The 15,503-nt window shown below is 42.9% G+C and overlaps 1 protein-coding gene across 1 annotated transcript in view; it reads left to right on the top strand.

The window, feature by feature from the left end:
- Nucleotides 1–15,503, top strand: part of LOC126204164 (uncharacterized) — a 53,077-nt gene that overhangs the window by 19,586 nt on the left and 17,988 nt on the right. The gene's annotated exons all lie outside the window — the stretch shown is intronic.

The raw sequence follows: 15,503 nt of genomic DNA, 5'->3' as shown, positions 1-15,503 counted from the left end.
TAAATAGCCACACATAAATTCTAACCTGTGCCCCAATGACCAGTTGGGAGGAAAACAATGAGAGAATTGATGAAGCCATGCTTGTGGATGAATGTCGTTGTCAGAATTCTTAAATGTTTTGAATTTACGTGTAGTAATGAACAGCTTATAGTCAAAATCATCGTGTCGGCGAGTCGCATGTCGGTCATTGTTACGTCGTGTCGGCGGTTCCATCTCAAAATTCGGTGCACATTGCCAATTTCTTTCATAATTTCCGAAATGCGCTGTGTTATTATTTTGTGGCTGTTCCGTATTTCTATGTCCCTCGTCCCGTATTGGGGCGCGAGTGTCCTCTGAAATACGTAATTCTTGTACTACTTGTGCCAACTGGTCTTGCACTTCCCGGATTTCTCTTTTGTATTGTGTATTGATTTGATTTTGATTTTGTTTGAATTTTCTAATTTCTTCATACTCTTCAGTGTCAGTGAAGGCTACAGGTGTTGTGTCATTCAGATCATCATCTACCTTTGTAGATAAGTTAGTGAACTGATCTGAAAGTTCGGCTACTTTATCTGTTAGTGAAATTATATCCTCTGGGTGTTTTTCTGAACCAAGTTTCAGAGTGTCCATTTGTGTTGAAATCGTATCTACTGTGTCTTTTAAGTTTTCCTGAGTTTTTGCAAGTTGCGTAACCGAATCGGTAGATGCAATTGAGTCAATTTTAGCTTTCAAGGTGTCGTGATTTTCATGAACAATAGTTTGCAGTTCTTTTATGGCTGCTTCGTGATTCTCTAATGCATTTTCATGACGCGAAAAAATAGGTTGGAAATGCTCACAAATTTGTGTTTTTACGTCGTTACAGACTTTTTGACATTTCGATTCGATTTTATGTTACTCAGTAGTTAAATCTTCACGTGTTTGTTCAAGCGTGGTGTGAAGATTTTGTTCCATTGCGTCTAACTGTTGCTGTGTTTGTCTCTGGTGTTGTTCCATTGTGTCTAACTTTTGAAGATTTTATCCCATTTGTTTCTGATTTTGTTCAAGCGTTGTGTCTAACTTTTGAAGATTGTGTTCCATTGTGTCTAACTTTTGTAGCCTTTGACCCATTTGTTGCATTAACTGTAATAACAATGCACTGGTGTCTGAAACATGTTCCTCGGTGCTATTTGGCAGTGCATTTGAACTGGCAAAATTCGCATTTTGAAAAGCAGAAAATGTGTCTTGATTTATTTGAGAAAACGGTGAGGACGCAAAACCTTAATCTACAGTATTTGCGAGATTGTATCCTGTCATTTCGGATTCCTGAGGCGAGCTATTGCCGACCGATCGATCGATAATGCTTCCCTGTTCACTAATTGTTTCACTGTCTACGCCATTATTTGCCGCCCGCTCCATTTCCCTATGCACAATTACCAAATTACTACTTTAAATGTCTGTTAATTCATTACACAGTGATGCTGATAAACTATCCTTGTCGTCACTATTATTTCTCAGTTTACTTTGGAGCCTAGTATTACCTTTTTCACACGCCGTTATTGTCACAATATTTCACAAGACGACACAGAAAAGCACAATTTGAAGAGCAAAATAAGAAAACACATTAACATGGCACTGAAAATAAAATCTAGTTAATTGCAGTTGCGAAATACTTGGTGCAAATTTACATGCATGCCACAACTGTTTTACTGTACAACAATGAAAGACTGCAACTACAAAGGAAATTCTCTCTACAATTACGTGCTAGCAATAAACAAAGGCTGCACTAATTGCACAAACTACAAGAAAAAAATCAGAAGATTCCAGTGAGGTATCCTGGCAGGGTCGCCATATGAAACGTCCCCTTAGAAAAATTATACACGACTGTCCTTAAACTGACACACAATATTTTTAGCGCAACGCAATCTGACTTTCAATAATCCCTACAAAAGAATGGCCCTGACTAACATTAACCTATACCTTTCACAAATCACTTACCTCACAAAAATCTTGGTTACTCGAACTACTGCAATACAGCGAGCGCCACTACTGCCAGCTAAATAAAAGATTCAAACTACGGAAGGCACTAACTACTGATAGGCATAGTTAGCAAATGAAAGATTTTGATACAGAACAAACAATGTATTTACCTTAATAGTCATCAAAAGTCATAATATATATAGCAGTTCATGACATCCAGTCTTACAAATTTCAAAACTCCGCCATTTCTCTCCCCACATCAACCACTGCTGGCGGCTTACCTCCAACTGCGCAACGCTACGCGCTGTTAACATCCAGCTGCCCAACACTACTATGGCGAGTATTACAACAATGCCAACCAGCCACTGACTGCACACAGCACAGCCAGTGATTTTCATACAGAGCGCTACGTGGCGTTACCAATATAAAAAACCTAAACAGCCTACTTACAAATGTACTAGTTCGGACAAAGAGTTGCGCTCTTTCGAAGGTCCCACCATTCACCTATAATCATCAGGTTAACTGTGGAAGTCCCAATATACGATTGTCAGACGATGGTTTAATACTCTTTCCCCTACAGTTTTCTGAATCACCTTATTGACCGAACATAAACATGGTTGACATCTCCTGAAGCATTTAACCTTTGTGCTGTAGTAGGACTCGAAATCGGAAGGTTGCATATCGCGGATAATGATAACCAATCAGGTAAGCCAGGTGATCCGCCCCACAGTTTAGATTGCTAGTGCGTGCGAAAGTCAAATTTCTGTGCCGGAATCCAGTTCAGGCATTTTTTATTAATGAGGAAGTTTCACGACAGCGTTCTCGCCATATGAGAATGGAAGATGAAAGATCATTTCTCAGAAAAAGTGAATTGTTTAATCAATTCTAAAATGCGTAATAGCCGCGCGGAGTGGCTGCGCGGTTAGAGGCGCCATGTCACTGATTGTGCGGCAGCTCCCGCCGGAGATTCGAGTCCTCCCTCGGGCATTGGTGTGTGTGCTGTTCTTAGCACAAGTTAGTTTACAGTAGTTTAAGTCGGCTGTAAGTCTAGGGATCGATGACCTCAGCAGTTTGGTCCCTTAGCAGTTCATTTTGAACATTTTTGAAATGCATAATATTTTGAGTGACTTTTGTATTATTTCCGGTGAAGAGGTCTCATACGAAGCTGCCGAGAAATTAATGTAACACACTCTCATGTACAGGAACTTGCAGTGTTGGTTCCTGTAACAATAACAGAGAGACATAGAGAGAGAGAGAGAGAGAGAGGGCATTAGAGAGGTGATGCCGGAGGGAGAGACAGGCTGGGGAAAAATAGATAAAAAGAAGGGAAACATACTACCAGAGGTTCCCAGTCGTTCACAGGAAGTTGTGCGAGACGTGGCGTTAGGCTAGCGTTACTATAGCGCCAAATGGGGCAGTTGAAGGAACGTTGGAAGAATATGTCTCAATCATCGAGCATTTATGGTGCACTGAGGTGGTGTTCTTCATTATGTCTTGCTCCAGAGGTATCATTTGCATGACTTTACGCAGGCAAGAATCATCGGGAAACTGGAAGTAGGAGGAAGTTTAACGAGTATAGACCAGGAGTTTGGTGCTAGTCACAACATCGTTTTACGTGTGTGGCGAGTGTTCCGGTTTTCAAACAACAGGTACTGCTGCTCGGAGGAGATGAAACGTTCGACCATGCTCAACAACAGCAGCAGACGACCCCTATACCGTGCAACATGCAATTGCAACCACATTTGACAGGACTGCAGGGCGCGCAATCTCACGCTCCATAACGGCGCGGTGACTGCTTGGGGAGAGTCTCCTTGTCCGACGACCAGTACATTGTGCTCGGTGGCACCGTATGAGATCGTGCCAGGAGGGCAGGGACCATTACTATTTTATGTCGCCCCTGATGGTCTGTGATTACCTGGAAATCGAGAGGTCGCGTGATCAAATCCTTGCTGGACCACGGAAATTTTGGGTCTGCCTTTAATCTATTGACGAATAGACTGGGCTGCCCGTTCCACATCGAGCACGTGTGGGATGCTTTGGGAAGACGTACTACAGCATATCCACTTGCTCTGACGTCCAGTAGTTATCACTCGCGCTGATGGAGGAACTGAAAACGCCATCACGAGAACTTCTCACCAACTTTGTGCGCAGCATGGGAGCTCGTTGCAGAGCATGCATTTGATCCTACACACCATTAAAAACCGTTTCCCGCCTCTTTAACGGCCAGGGTACCACCATGAATAGCGGTGAAATCAGTGCATTTATTGTCTTTGAATAAAAGTGTCATTTCTGTTCGTCTCATTGGATATTTCTCTCTGCTACCTTCTGTACTACGCGTCATTAGTTATTTCTACATATGGTCCACGTTTTATCGAGCTACGTTATTGTGTCACATCATGCCGATGATACTTTCGTTTTTCAGTTTCGCACACCAGCGTATAAGCACAGAACAAAAACATTTGACGCCTTCAGGATGCATCACCCTAATACACAGTGACATCGCCACTAGCCACGCTAATGGTCTAGAGGGATTCAGGAGGCGTCTTTACGTATGTCATATACAGTTAAAGCAACTCATTGGTGATAACATCTGGTAGCACTAGAAAATGTTTCGGTCATTGTTGGCTACGGTTCAACCACTGTTGAATGTAGTCCATATATTTTCTATGGAATTAAGATAGGGGGATTTACAGGGCCAGTTGCGATGGGTCAGGGTCTGTGAGCGTTCGTCAAACAAGGAAAGCATATGTGTAGCTCTGTCGTCTTCGAGGACGGAAGTGTTCACATCTTCCTCATCATGACGATGTAGAAGAAAGAGCACCGAGTATGTTGAAAAAAGCATCTTCGTTCATCGTCGCAGTAATCTGAATGTACGAGAACTATCTACATCTACATCTACATCTACATCTACATCTACATATATACTCCGCTAGCCACCAAGCGTTGTGTGGCGGAGGGCACAATTCGCGCCAAAGTCATATCCCCCCCCCCCCCCCCCACCACCACCACTGTTTCACTCGCGGATCGTGCGAGGGAAATGTCTGAACGCCACAGTACAAGCTCTAATTTCCCTTATTTTTGAATGGTGATCGTTGAGCTATTTGAAAGTTGGTTGTGATAATATATGCTCTACATCCCATCGAAGATCGCATTTCGGAATTTAGTGAGCAGCCCATTCCGTCTAGCGCGTCGTCTATCTGCAAGTGTGTCCCACTTCAAACTTTCAACGCTATTTGTAACGCTCTCGCGATGGCTAAATGTATCAGTCACGAACCTTGCAGCTCTTCTTTGGACCTTCTCAATCTCTTGAATCAGACCCAACTGGTAAGTGTCCCATACAGACGAACAATGCTCTAAGACTGGACGAACTAACTTATTGTAAGCAATTTCCTTTGTTGAAGGACTGCATCGCTTCAGTATTCTACCAATAAACCGCAATCTAGAGTTCGCTTGTACGTTACTTGTTTAGTCTGACCATTCCATTTGAGATCATTTCGAATAGTCACACCCAGTTACTTGATGGATGTTACCTCTTCCAAAGACTGGGCATTTATTTTGTTATTGTGTACTATTCGGAAAGTAAGGTCAGATAGATCACTAAATGGAAACGACAGTGAACATCAGATAAAGCTTTGCACATATGTGTTGGGCAGTGTTGCTAGTACGCCTGTTAATTGAATCACGTTGCTCTTTTCAGTTCTGAACGCACAGTGAGCGCTTAAAGGTGTCCGCAACAACTGTGCCTCTCGCCAGGTATGCGTGCCCCTGCGAGGTTTCACCTGATTTGAGGCAACCGCACGTACCTAACATGTTGTGTATTTCCTTACTTATAATAGATTTAGTATTAGCAAATTCATCCCTTGATTTTTACTTCATGACACTTATTATGTAATAGCACAATTCCACTATCTACTATCTGTAGGAGCAGTATTTGCAGTTATAGGAAGCAGTATTAAACTAGGAACAACTATAAATAATACATGATTAAAAATCGAATTTACAGTTATACTTGTTGGAGTACGATTCTCTGCCTCACACTGCAAGGGCAATGAGGACGCTCATGCAGCGTTTTAGATGGCAAGTATTTGATCACTCACCTTGTAGCCCAGACTTGGCCCCCCTCTGACGTTCATCTCTGCTCACATAGCCGCTGGCTATGAAGACAACTTTTTGGCACAGACGATGAGCTGCAGACCTGCATAGTGAAGTGACGGAAAGCGCAGGTGACTGCCTTCCGTTAGGGGCGTATTGCAAAGTTGACATAACGCTACGATGAATGTTTAAGTCGGAGCGGCGACTATGAAGAGATGTAGCTGGAAGGTGTAGCAAACTGTTGCAAATAAACATTTTTTATTTTCATTGTTGTTTCCATTTCGCAACTGTCGGACCTTACTTCCTGAGTAACCCTCATATGAACTCAAGGCATCGTATGAAAATCTCACAAGAAACATCACGGAACCACCTACCACGGCAAGAACAAACCTTTCGCACGTTATGGATTAAACGTATTGAGCCGTCGTTACACTCGACATCTTGCGTGATATAAAACGGGGCAAAATCGCGTTCCGTTGGACCAAACTAGTCGATTCCAAGCAGCTAAACGTCCAATTTCTGTGACTTTAGGCCCACTGAAGACGTGAAGTTCATATGTGTTAAGAACAATACTCTTTCCTGACGTACCAAACTTCAAACGTCCTTTCCATGCTGCTTCGCAATGATCACTCACCGATTGTCATTGAAAAATCATGCCACTCCTGTGGTCCCTGCGGATTACCAGCTCTTTATGATCTTATATCTAGTTGATGCGAGTGGTAGACGCACCACTTCACTGACGTGAGCTACGTTTCATGACATCCTGGTACGAGTTCTGCCACTTCTGAAGCACTCCAAAACAACCAGCGTCCTACTTACAAGGGGGGTGACTACTATATGTATTTTTGTGACTAACATGTTTTTCCGGTAAATGGAAGTGAGAAAATTTTCGGAAATACCAGTACGTTATTTGTCACCAATGTAAGAAGAAAATGATGACTAACTCGTTTATGACATCAGAGACTGCTTGTGTTAACTCGCGAAACACGCACTGTCAGCTCTCGTGCCTTGTTGAGAGGTCGTTAACACCAGGTAATCGTCGGCTGCTTGCAGATGTAACCTTGCTGCAGGCGAAGGTCTCACGAGGCTATAACGACAAGCTATAACCAGCCTCTGGCTGCTACTTCCGTCTCCGGCTCAGGTGCATTCAATCCATGAAATCGCAATGAACTCAAGAGCCGACCACTACTGTTTATTGTTCAGTGACGATTTCCTGCGTAATCATGTACTTGAACTGCATTACAGACTGCTCAGACAACTTCAGACGTTTTTAAAAATATATTCTAACTATTTTTCGTAACAGAGTGCAAAATCATCTCTATTAAGCTATAAATGAAATTCCGTAATTGTTAAACCACCTTTAATAGAAAAATTTTAAATCTGTATCTCTGTATTACTTCTCTACCTAATCACCATTGAGATTTAAACATTTTTCACCTAACAGATTCGCTCTTCATAAAATTCCGAAAACCCATATTGAAGTTCTTCGTTGAAGTCAAAGCTTTTGGAGGCAAGTCCCTTGGATCCTTGTCTGCGCTATGGTACAAGATGTTCAAGAACGATCCGCTTGAACCGACTCACCGTCGAGACATAGTCTCTGAAATACCGTTGACAAGCAGCACCTTTACTCAAAATGGTTCTGAGCACTATGGGACTCAACTTCTGAGGTCATTAGTCCCCTAGAACTTAGAACTAGTTAAACCTAACTAACCAAAGAACATCACACACATCCATGCCCGAGGCAGGATTCGAACCTGCGACCATAGCGGTCTCGCGGTTCCAGACTGCAGCGCCTAGAACCGCACGGCCACTTCGGCCGGCTCACCTTTACTCATTACCTTCTGTCCGTAAACAACCCACATTTACTGATTAATGTCAATATCAGGGATATTTTTTGCCGTTGACAACCGTATTACCCCCTACCCCACCATTACCAACATTAGTTCCTAAGTAAACTCAGGAAAGAAAAATAACTTTCTTTGAACACTTTAATTTTTTAAATGACTGTAGGTAATTGTAATTTAGTTTTAACAGTTTTTTTTTATTAAGACACGAAGTAATGATTCAATGACAAAACTGATATTGCTTATTCCTAACATCCTTTTTACAGAATTATGAAGCAGTTCGCAGTCCATTGCAGGTAACACCTACAACTCCTTCTGAGAAAAGGAAGCTAATTATCCACACCGAATGCATCCTCTGCACCACTCTTCTCCCTGGTGACACTTTTTTCATCCAAGCCCTGCAACCGCAACCCCCTCATATAATCAATTAACATGATGTGCATGCACTATACATACTGTCTGTAAATCACTTGATTCCTGCAAACCTTTCTTCTGAACTGGCAGAAACTGAAAGACCTGACGCGGAATTGTCGGAGGAGGTAGTTCGATAAGATATTTAAGAATATGTCATGTGTATATCTCAATACTACTTAAAAATGGTTCAAATGGCTCTGAGCACTATGGGACTTAACATCTGAAGTTATCAGTCCCATAGAACTTAGAACTACTTAAACCTAATTAACCTAAGGGCATCACACACATCCATGCCCGAGGCAGGATTCAAACCTGCGACCGTAGCGGTCGCGTGGTTCCAGCTGACGCGCCTAGAACCGCTCGGCCACACTGGTCGGCTCTACTTTCATAGCTGCATGGTACGGAGTGCAAAGTATGTGTGTAGTGGCTGGACTATGTGAGGAAAGTGATGTCTACGCGTTCCATTCACAAGTTGTAGTCTCCACCATATTGTGGCATGCATTATTGCCAGTATTAGAGAAGAAATATAATGAAATGTAACTTACTTAATCAGGATTACAGTCTCACGAAATAGTAACAATAGTAATGATCCTTAAAAAAATAATTTAGTTGCGTGATCAAAAGACAACTGATTCCTTATCTGATGACATAATTCCTCTTAGTTTGTCCTGAAATGACCTTTCTAGATGATTTTCTTGAATCGCCTGAGCCACTCGCTGAACAACACCACCTGTTGCTTCCTGCCCTGACCGCTTGCATCATGAACGTCTGTAAATCCTGCTTCTAAGTTCCTGCACCACTGCCGCACTTTGCTTCCACACATAATTACGGTATTTGAGCTGCAAGAAATCAAGCGTCACCCCTCAGCATTCACAAACCTGAACGACGGTACCACTTCATACTTAGTCAGAGACTCTATCGTCCTACACTTCTGTACCTGCTCACTGTGTGCTTAGAACTAAAAAATGCGATGGGACGCGATCGCGAGGCATACTAGAAAGACTGCACAACACGCCTGCGCAAAGCTTCATTGGATTTTCACTGTGGTTTTAACTTCGTGACCGATCGGACCTTAAAAATGCAACACTCGCAGCACTCTCTGATGTTTATGTTATGTCAAGTTGCGAGGAGGAAAGTAACACAACGTAAGTGTGTAGACTTCTGTGGTGGGTAACGTAAGTAAACTAAAAAGAACAAAAACTGTGGAACAATGGAATAACTCAGTCAAAAACATACAATAACCGGAATCTTACTTAGAGAAATGAAACTATATGGTTGCAGAGATCTTTTCAAGTCTCAAACTGCAGGGACGGATTCGTGACTGTAAATGGAGGAAATGTATCGCTGCCACGGTAGGTGGGGCTGACGAATGACAGTCCTCCTAAGCACGTGCCGAGTGTGCCTTGTGTGTTGCAGGCTCTTTGATTGACGCAGAGCACTGTAACCTGCAGAATGGTCCAGTATTCATGTTGGCAGCAAGCCGAGATCGTGTTTGTGTACAACCAGGCAGATGGCCAAGAGACAGGATTGTTATACAAAATAAGTGTCCTCATACAAACCAACCACATCACACAACATTTCAAGCTTTTTTTTGAGCGTTTGTGTGATCATGGGTCCCTTCAGACAAATGAATGTGCGGGAAGGCAACAGACAGGGCAGGTAAAGATCTGGAAGACCAGGTTCTACAAGATACTGAGGAACCCTAGTACAAGCTCCAGGCAAGTGGTCCGCTTGTATGGTATAAGGCAAAATACGATTATGTGTATCCGGCATGTGCTCAGAGAAACTGTCATTCGTCGGAGCCATATACCATGAAAGCGATGCATTCCCAGTCACGTCCATAAGACCTTTTTTCCTCCATTTCCAGTCAGAAATCTGTCCATGCGGTTTGTCGGTTATATTAATGTTCACCCTATACATACAGACTGAAGCGAACAAAAATTTGTACCAAGGCCGAGATGCTCATCCTGGACTTCGTACGAATTTTCATTCATCGCTTATTTTAGAGAGTTGTATAAAATCTCCGTAGGTCAATATGTAAGATGTTTCCTAAAATCCTGCGTCGGCTGGGAGGTAGTAATTTATTGCATCGCATGGACAGTTATTTTTATTTCTTTTGCGCAAACAAATAAACAGCCTTTTAAATGTGAGCTTTAGTGATCGGCAGTGCATCGATCACTTCCAGAGGCCGGTTGCGGTGGCCGAACGGTTCTAGGCGCTTCAGTCCGGAACCACGCGGCTACTACGGTCGCAGGTTCGAATCCTGCCTCGGGCATGGATGTGTGTGATGTCCTTAGGTTATTGAGGTTTAAGTAGTTCTAAGTTTAGGGGACTGATGACCTCAGCTGTTAAGTCTCATAGTGCTTAGAGCCATTTGAACCATTTGAACTTCCGAAGGATGGAAGAGCCATTCTTCAGGTTGTCGGAATGGCGATAGATTCTCTGACCTTAGTGTTGTGGGTTCGACGAGATGGCGAGAGCTAGAGGAGACCGTCGATGTGGCAAGGTGGCTGCAGTAAGACAGACGGCGTGCATGTAAACTCATTTCTGTCCTAACACGCTTACAGCAGCTATAGGTGAGTGCTGTCACCGTGTGGCGTAGTCTGATGTCGATGCACAGCGTCCAGGTTGCGCAGCGTTGTCAAGAGTCGACATCTGGCTCACGCGAAGTGACGCGGTGGCACGTCGTCGAGGCATGGTGGCTATGCGGTTCTGACACACCAGGATGAGACAGTGGCTGGCGGTCAGCTACGGCTAGCGCCTGAGCTAGCGACTGAGCTCAGCGGCGAGTTAATCTGGGCCTGTTGTCGTTTCGAAGCAGACTGTTTAGTGCCCATTGTTAACCGTGGAGCTCCGCAGAAGACGTACCAAACATGTTCGCACGTTGACCCAACGATTCGGTTGTTATGATTTCAGTGAACGTGGGATCATGGAAACTGAACCGCACATCTTTGGAAACATGTCGCGTGGTAGGACGAATGGTGTCTTGTTTCCCCAGGTCGATGGTTAAAATGTTTTATGGGATATTCAGTTGGGCTTCCATGGGAGCTGTGATAGGTTGGTACCATGACAACTATGGTCTTCGTGAATGTTACTGCAGACCGTCTGCGTTCCATTACATTTGATGTCTTTCTCGTTGGCAGTGGCATGTTCCACACTTGTGTTACAGTGAATTGAGAAGCGTCATAGTGAACTCACGTTGATGTCTTAACCCACCAAATTCGCCTGATCGGAACCCAATGGAACACGTCTATTGCGCTATCGTGTGCCAGTTCTGTGCCCTCTAACCTCCGACCCGTAATTGACGGGAATTGCTTTACCTTTTTGTAGACATCTGGTGCCAAATACCATCATTTTGTCCCTACTTCTCGTCAATGCTTTCCATGGTAGATGATTTTTTTCTCGTGAACAGAAATGGAGTATCGTTTCGTGGTTCTGGAGATAATCTACCGTCTCTCTCTTGTGAGGTGTGCTAATAGTTTGTAGATATGTTTGTTGCGACTGATTCCAAACGCCTGAAGATTCAAAGTCGGGAGGCAATCACAGTATACCTTTTTCTCATAGATACTATTAGAATCTGTGTCGTTTTGTCTCTGATGTTGTCCCTTGTATTTCGCACTTTGCAGACTCGCTCGTTTGTTGAGGAACTACTTAACGCGTGATAACGTTCTTCCGACATACGAAATAGTCACGTTTTTGCTTCGTTAGGAGATGCAGACAGGTGTTTCGTATACTTTCTGTTACAATGCGTCCACATAGACTCTCAATCTTTCGACTAGTGCTTTTCGTCCTGTATGTACACGGTACTGATGATTACGTCCTATATTTATTTTCAGTCGCTTTTTTTTACGTTCATTGAAGCCTTCTCAAGTATTGAGTCTTGTTTGAGAGTTACCACTTTCAAGAGGATGGTTTTCTTCACTAACAATACTGTTCCTGTACTCTTTCCCTTTGAAGTCAAAATTACAGCTGCCTTACGTTGTAATATGTGACGAGAGAATTCCCCAGGTTGCTTCTCATCTACACATGTGAAAGAATTACTAGTTCTTGTTGCTGTCTTCAGCTCCAATACTGGCTTGATGCAGCATTCCATGATAGTCTCTTTTGTGCAAGTCTCGCCGTCTCTACATAACTGCATCCACTTGAACGCGGTCGCTGTATTCAAGCCTTGGTCTCGAGCCTTTGCAAATACACCCCTTTCCTCTCCCCCCTCCCCCAAGTACACACACACACACACACACACACACACACACACACACACTTCCCTCCATTACCAAACTAACAATTCCTTGATGCCTTACGATGTTAAATGAAACAACAAGTTTGCTGTTACCAGTCAGTGTTCATTTATCTAGACGATGCGTTTCAAACCTCCATCATCTGGTGGGTATACATTTGTTAAAAAGACATTTGCGTGTGTGTGTGTGTGTGTGTGTGTGTGTGTGTGTGTTGTGTTACGATTTTTGGAGGAACTTGTGGCACTGCCTAGTGGAGAAACAAAACACTATTTCAGAACATGGTTTTGGGTTTCTTTTGATAAAATTAAACTTATATCTAACGGTAAACACAAAATAAGTAAAATGAGGTACCTCCAGTGGTCACAGGTTCCTTCCACTGTCGTAACACATCACATGTACACTGTCATTTGTTTACATCCAAGGAATTCTAGAAGGCCATGTATTTTTGCTCTTCTTCCTGGCCATCTCAGCTCTCAAAGCTACCAATTCATCTCCATTGTATTACTTTCAGTCATTAGTTGCCCAACGCTGCCTTTGAAACTCCCAGTAACTTCTGGCTCTTTCAGCTAATTCAGCTCTCACATCCTTAATTTCCTACTGTTGTGCAAATCCTTCAGTTTAAATCTGGAGGTCACAACCAATAAACTAAGGTCAGAACCAACATCCGCCCTGAAAAAGTTTTACACTTTAAATCACTATCTTACCATTATACAATCTACCTGAAACCTTCTGGTGTCTTGAAGTCAGGCAGCTTTCATGGTTCTTAAACAATGAATAAGCTCATGTTTTTGTATACAGTACATCCGCAGCTGGGTTGCATCGTTGGACAAAACATATCCACTTCAGTTGTATCTTTGTTTTATTATAAACAAGATAAATCTCTCGAATCACATTCCCGTCTTCAGGTGTACAAATTTAGTAGTCACTTGCGTAGTGATCGCATGCTGTGAGCGCCAGACTGCACTGTAGAACAGAAACCGTAAGGTCTGTCTGGTCTCGTCACAGTTACGCTACCACTGTGGTTGCATTTAGGGCACATCTGGGAGTATCGTTGATGAATGCAAGTCACACCAGCTCTGCGAGGTCTACGGTTCATGGTGTGAAGCAACTAACTATCGGTTGATTAAATTTAGGACCAGTGCTACCTTTCCTTTTGTATGTAGCTGAAAGACATATTTCCTTTTAGTAGCTCCAGTTCTATCAAATTCAATCATGTCGTTAGTCACTTATGTTTTCAGATATTCCCTATGATATCCATCTCATCTTTCTTTGGTGATTAATGTGGTATAGACGTAGTTCTTTGATGTAGTGTGATTATTTCTACCTCTCTATTTCTGCCTTTAAAAAGTTTCATCTGCTTACTGTGCGGTTTCCATTTTTCACGTAACAATAGTTTCTTTATTCAGACATTATATCGGTTCTCTGAATTAGCTCATCGTATGGTTAATATGTCGGTCTACTAAAGGTAATTTTGTATAATCCCTTGTAAATTTTACAAGTAATCTCCCCCTGTGTCCTGTTACTTCTCCTCCCCCACCCTCCACCCTCCACCCTCCGCTCCCCGGACAGTAAGTTCAGTAAATGAATAGGAAAATATGGGGACTGTTTTTTTGAATGAACTCGACGAGGCCGTAAACATGTTCAGGACATCTCCAGTGGAGCCTCTTCCTATGGGGCGGCTGGTCGTCTCGCGGTCGTGTGTTCGCTTCCCGAGCACGGGTTCCCGGGTTAGATTGCCGGCGGGGTCAGGAATTTTCATCTGCCTCGAGATGACTGGGTGTTGCTGTTGTCCTCATCGTTTCATCATCATTGATTAAAGTGCTGAGATTGGACTGAGAAAAGGTTGAGAACTGTAAGGGCGCTGATAACCGCGCAGTTGAGCACCCCACAAACCAAGTATCATCATCATCATTATCATCATCTTGCTCTGGGGTTTTGCTAGTTTTGCTCGAGTTTTCAGTACCTAGAAACTATGAGTACAGGATGTACACACAGCAGACCCCACGATAACTCAGTAATTTTATTTGCCAGTCAACGGCTCCCTGGGGAAAACGGCTATGACACAGACATTCACATAAAGTGCAAAACAGTTTGTTTTCCAGCTTGGAATTGTTCGCTAATCGATTTTGAATCATTTAAAATAGCTACCTTGTTTTGCCATATTGTATTGATTCTTCATCATGCAGTGTAACGTTCGGCAAGGAGAGGATGATATAGGGCACATGTAAGACATTTCATTTGCCAAATCCTAAAAGTGAGGTAATCGCTTGAGTGAAATGTGTACCCTGTCTCAGCTCGAAAGACTTATTGTTATTACTGTTATTATTATTGCTGTTGTGGTTATTAGCATTATTATTATTATTATTATTATTATTAGCTATTTACCTGTGGGCCCTCTCGCCCATCAGTAGTTCTATTACAATGGTTGATGATGAGGCCCTCTAATAATTTATAAATTTCTGAATATGTAGTGGTGTGGATGCACTAATAAGCCAAAAATTATGACCCCTGGCTACCGCGACGTTGGATGCCGTCTGTTGGGGTTGCGGGCACTTGACGAGGTACCGAAATTATATAAAGGGAGTAGACACGGAAGGGGGATCACTCTAGCGAAGATCAGGGCTGCAAACGGGATATTCAATGATATAAGCGAAATTGACATAGGGCAGATTATTATCACGCAAAGCCTGTGAACGAGTATCTCGAAAACGACGAAGCTGGTCGAATACACACGTGATACAGTCGTGAGCATCTACAGAATGAGGTAGGACAGTGAAACTGCCATAGTGGCTGAATGGTTGGATGTCCACGACACTTCACAACGTGGAGATGTGGAACATGACACACACAAACACACACACACACACACACACACACACACATTTTTTATAATATGTATGGACTGATATTATTATTATTATTGTTACTATTATCCACCCCATCATGATACCATTATTTAGAAATGCTTGTATTTAAATCA

Source organism: Schistocerca nitens, chromosome 9 (assembly GCF_023898315.1).
Source record: "Schistocerca nitens isolate TAMUIC-IGC-003100 chromosome 9, iqSchNite1.1, whole genome shotgun sequence".
In the NCBI taxonomy this organism is placed as follows: domain Eukaryota; kingdom Metazoa; phylum Arthropoda; class Insecta; order Orthoptera; family Acrididae; genus Schistocerca; species Schistocerca nitens.
This window is presented reverse-complemented; position numbering and strand designations above follow the sequence as displayed.